Here is a 5,378-nt window from a genome sequence, read left to right as displayed (position 1 = left end):
TAGGAGGGTTTTAAACTCCTTACAGACATGGCCAGCTCAGGGTTACATAAGCCACACTTGAAATAATGGAGTAACAATACTCAGAGGAGGGTTGGCCCTTGCCACATCTCTGACATCATTTCTCTCACCCTTTTGACCCACTCTATCACATTCTGTTGAAAATCATGACATTTCTTAAACCTGATTCAGAACCTTGGTATTTGTTCTTCCATTTACCTGAACCTTGTCTTACTGTGCTCTGCCCTCACTGACCTTCCCTCCTTTCTTTAAACATGCCAACCCAAGGCCTTTGCATTGACCATTGCTTTAGACTCTCAGCTTAAAACATTGTTTATCTCCATTAAACTTGACTCTTCTCTTCGTTTAAGTCTCTTAAATCTCAAGTCAAAATCTCTTTCCCTTCCTTGAAAGGCGGTTCTTGCCAGCGGGTGTAGAATGTCACTCTCATTCTGTCACTGTCAGTCCTTCTACTGCTTTACTGTCTGTATGGGGTTGGTTGATTTTCTCTCCTCTAATACTGAGGATGATGAAACCTAGGGCCTCTGAATGCTAGTCAGGCATTCTGCCTCTGAGTCACACCCTCAACCTGGATTTACTTTTCCATACAGCATATATCACCACCTTACATTATTACGTTGTTGGCTGGACCTCCAACATACATCTTGCCAGAAGGTCCAATCTCATTCTAAACATCTCACATCATCATAAATATGCTTCCCATTTCTTGTTGTTTCTCAAAAGTCTACCACAGCAATTGACACATAAGTAAAAGACAATAAATATTTGTTGAACAGATAAGCCACTCAAAAAACTTGTCCTGCAAGTTAGTCTTTTTTAGTCATTTTTCCAACAAATCTCTAGAGCAACTAGGTCCTAGAAACTTAAAGGTAGAAAAGACCACTTTAGGATTGTTTCATCTAAGCGTTTTTTTTTTTTTTTTTTTTTTTTAAGTAGTATAATGAGCCTGGTGTAGGTAAAGATCAAATCAGAAGCTAAATGGCACAACTTATGGTAAAAGAGCCAGAATTAGAAACATGGTCTCCATTTCCCCTTCTCTTTTTTAAAGTTCTCATTTCCTATTAAGTTTCTTCTTCTACCCAAGAAGTCTGTAATGCTTGTTAATAAACTTTCACTTTCTGCCGGGCCATTTTCCTGTCTTTAAAGTCTTTAGTTGATGGAGGAAAAGAAAACCCATCTGCTAGCCAGTATTACTTACTCAAATGTTGACTCTTGAGTGAGTGTCCTGGGGATAATGGGAAGGCTGGGGTTTACTTTTGACAGCAATATCCAGTGATATCCAACATGGTTACAGCTACGATAGGTGTGAGTCAGACTAGACTCTCTTTTTTTTTTGTCTCGAGACAGGGTTTCCCTGTAACCCCAGCTTGCCTGGAACTCACTATGTAGACCAGGCTGGCCTTGAACTCACAGAGATCTATACCTGCCTCTGCCTCCCAAGGGCTGGGATTAAAGGCATGTGCCACCATGCCTGGCTTAGACTATTTTAAGAGATGGCAGGTACCTTTCTGCTTCTTGGCCCTGATATACCAGATCAAATTTTAGTCTCTGAAATTCTCCACTTTCTTTCTAGTGAATTCTGGGTCTACTTAAGACAGTTGTAGTCAATTTCTATAACTTACAGTCAAGAAGTCAACAGTTTTGCATTCAACAGTTCCTAGACCTGTACAGTGTACCAAGTAACAAGTGCAAAATCAATGTGAGACAATGGTAAAGATGAACATACTTAAAACAGAGGCAAATTGGAGCAGACCAATCAACCTAAAGTAGGTACCTCAGTGGAAACAACTGAAGAGATGGAGATTTCTGAACATTACTACTAATAATTTGGAGAGATTATTACCAAAAGATAGCTTCTGAGAACTTAGCACATTTAAATATAACTGACTCAAATAAGAGACTGAAAGACTATAGAAGTGGAAGCTGGAAGCATCCAGATGTGAGTCCAAATGTCCACAAGTCTGTAAGCTGTTTACATTTTAAGTGGAGAACTACGCTGATGAATAGTCTGACAAGTACACTGTTTACAAAAAGGATTTTAATCATGATACAAAATCAGTGTTCCCCAAACTCCTCTATATGAATAACCTTCATCTGTGCAGAGTGAATACTAATTAGGTTAATTGGGTAAAGTGTTTTGTGCTAAAAACTTTAGGAGGCTGCATTGTAGTGATAGATGGGCACTAGGTCATCAATCCCATGAGCCTTTGTGTTCTATTGTATTCGTCTCTGTACTCTATTCATGGCTAAGACTAGGTGCTTATAAATACATGCAATTATACATACCTGCATATGCTAGACCTACCACTGTGGTCAAATGCTCAATAAATATTTTTAAGTGAATATATGAAGTCCTGAACTTAAATGAAGCTGTGATCAATGAGTGACTACAGGAAACTACAGGTGGTTACAGCATTTTTGGAGTGTGGAATGGGGAAGATACAGTAAAGGACTTATTGTGTGGCAGGCACTTGACAACCCACAATGATAACTGTTATTATACTTCATTTCCAGATCTGAAAACCAAGGTTGAGAGGGATTACACATAGGATGAATAAAAGGTGGAATTGGGCCTTTATCATTGGTCTTTTTTATTTATTTATTTATTTATTTATTTATTTATTTATTATCTTTTTGAGACAAGGTCTCCCTGCAGCCCCATGTAGCCTGGCACTGGATATGTAGAACAGGCTAGCCTTGATCTCACAGAGATCTGCCTGCCTCTGCCTCCTGGATTAAAGGGGTGTGACACCACACCCAGTGGTCTTTTCTATTTTATCAGGGTTCTTAACTAAGAACCCAAAGAAACTCAAAGAACACATATTGGAAATGTTTATGAAAGGTAGTTCTCTATCTTTCTTCAGATTCTCAGGGTGATCCGCCACTTCAGAAAGGCTAAGATGTGGGCTTATGGCCACAAGCAGGTGTTGGGCAGTTTGCCTAGTGTGATGGAGGAGACAGTGAAAGTGGTAGTGGGGGAAGCATGTTGTGCCACTTACCCAGGTGCAACATGCTTCCAAGCTGATATGGCAACTCCAGGATGATCTAGTATCCTGTCCTCAGGGCCATGGGGTAATCAATGACATGTTCCCAATCCTAGCCACTCTTCATGTTATTTATGGTCTCATTCAGCAGTGAGAAACTCAAAACATGAAGTGTGTATCTATGTACATATGCTTTGTGGGTATGGTATTAGAGAGGCTACAGGGATAGGATGGGGCCTGATTACAATCTCTGGAGCACTTGGCAATGGGCTATGTTATAATCTGGAGCGTGAAACCAGTGCAGCTGAGTTAGAAACAACCAATGATGAATTAAATTCTACATCTAATTTTAATCTAGATCTAGGCCACTGACCTTCCTTGCTAGGAAACAGACATTGGGAATTCTGTTCTTGCTCATAAAACAGTATTTATAGTGCTCACTACTACCTCTAGGCATGATGTTAGATAGCTCTGTGAATAGGAAATAAGGTGCATTCTAGCCAGGCATGGTGACGCAGAGACAGGCAGAACTTTGTGAGTTCAAGGCCAGCCTGGTCTACATAGTGAGTTCCAGGACAGCTGGGGCTACAGGGAGACCCTGTCTCAAAAAAGACCAAAAAAGAAAAAAGAAAGAAAATAAGGTGCATTCTATATGTGCGCATGTTACACAGCATGTACTCACAATTCAGCATGACAAGTCCTGCACTAGACATATGATAAAGTGCTACAGGGGTGCCCCAGAAGAAATAGATTATACCTAGAGAGAAGCAGTTCAATCAGAGGGGACTTGGCAGTTCAATTACATAAACACAGATAGAGCAGTAGGCACTGCATTGACTAGGGGTTGGAAGGTGTCTAGACTCAGAATATCTGCAAAATATGTAGTGAGCAAGGCCCCAACTGGGCCCATGGGCTAGAAGCTGCAAGACAACAGCCTGCCACAACAACAGCAATGTGTCTAAAGAACAGCCCTGGAAATAAGTGTGCTCTGCGGGGACTGCTGCCTGAATTAGGGTTGAGAGGATGAATAAGAAAGATGCACAGATCAAAGGCTTCCCCAAAAGAAACAATAGAACAGTAATATGTACAGAGCATTCCCTAGGAAGCAAGTACTGCACTAAGTACTTTAGACCCATTATGTCATAGAGCAAGACTTTGAGGTAAGTACTATTACTATAGTCTGTGCACTCCTGGATAAATATTTTTTAAGACTTTAATATCCATGGAATTAGGATTTGTGGCACATGGCTTGCAAAATGCCATCATAATTCCTCTTCTTGGTATCCACGTGTGGGGGGTTCGAACCAGTGATCCCCACACAGAGATGACTGGGGATGAGTAAGCATGCCGTTAGCCAGCCCATGCTGCCCCCCATACCGGGAACACTCAGGCGCGATGGGGAGCCTAGTCAAGCAGGGACTCATTTATTGCAGGTGTTACAGAGCCTATAAAGGCATCTGGAAATCCCCCTCCCCCCTGAGGGTGTATCTTAAGGATGGTCACATGCTTGATCCCCACACAGAGATGACTGGGGATGAGTAAGCATGCCGTTAGCCAGCCCATGCTGCCCCCCATACCGGGAACACTCAGGCGCGATGGGGAGCCTAGTCAAGCAGGGACTCATTTATTGCAGGTGTTACAGAGCCTATAAAGGCATCTGGAAATCCCCCTCCCCCCTGAGGGTGTATCTTAAGGATGGTCACATGCTGATCATGCACCAGCAGTGCAGAAGTATTCTTCAGACTTTCAAAGCAAGCCAGGCTGCACCCCAGTAACTTCCTCTTGGACCTCTGCAAGGTGGGGCCTTTAGGTCCCCACATCTCCCCCTTTTATTTTTAAGGCTGGACTGACTTTATTTCATGGGTTATCCATCTCATAGACAGCTCCCTGAGGAGAGATGGCTATCTCCTTCCTCTAATCTTATGCATTTTTTGCCTGTCTTAGGTTGCGTCACCTCTGACCAAGCCTTGCCCGTCATTGGACCATGCACCTGGCTATGTGCGTATCCTGTCTTAGGAGTGCTTGACATGGGACATCTTACCCCTCCTTGGCTAAAAATGTGTCGTGATTGAGGGCAGCCGTGTGAGTAATGCCAGCCCATGACAGTCTTAGTCTCTGCCTAACTCAGTTAGCCAAGCGTGAGCAACTGGAGGGAGTATATTCCTGGGGGAGTCTGTAATCATGAGGAGGTGGGCCATGGCAGTTCCAAGGGTCCTCTGTTGCCAAATTATCTGGTAAAGACACAAAGATAAGCATTATCAAGAGAAACAAAGCAAGTCATGGTGTAGGACAAGTTGAAATACTTCTGAGACCATGTACCTTTCAGCCAATCAACCAGTTGTCTGAAAGGCAAAGAGGCTGACTGGCAATGAAGAT

This window comes from Nannospalax galili, unplaced genomic scaffold (genome assembly GCF_000622305.1).
Source record: "Nannospalax galili isolate Female #2095 unplaced genomic scaffold, S.galili_v1.0 scaffold46, whole genome shotgun sequence".
NCBI classification, from domain to species: domain Eukaryota; kingdom Metazoa; phylum Chordata; class Mammalia; order Rodentia; family Spalacidae; genus Nannospalax; species Nannospalax galili.
The sequence above is the reverse complement of the archived record's forward strand: the minus strand, read 5'-3'. Positions refer to the sequence as shown.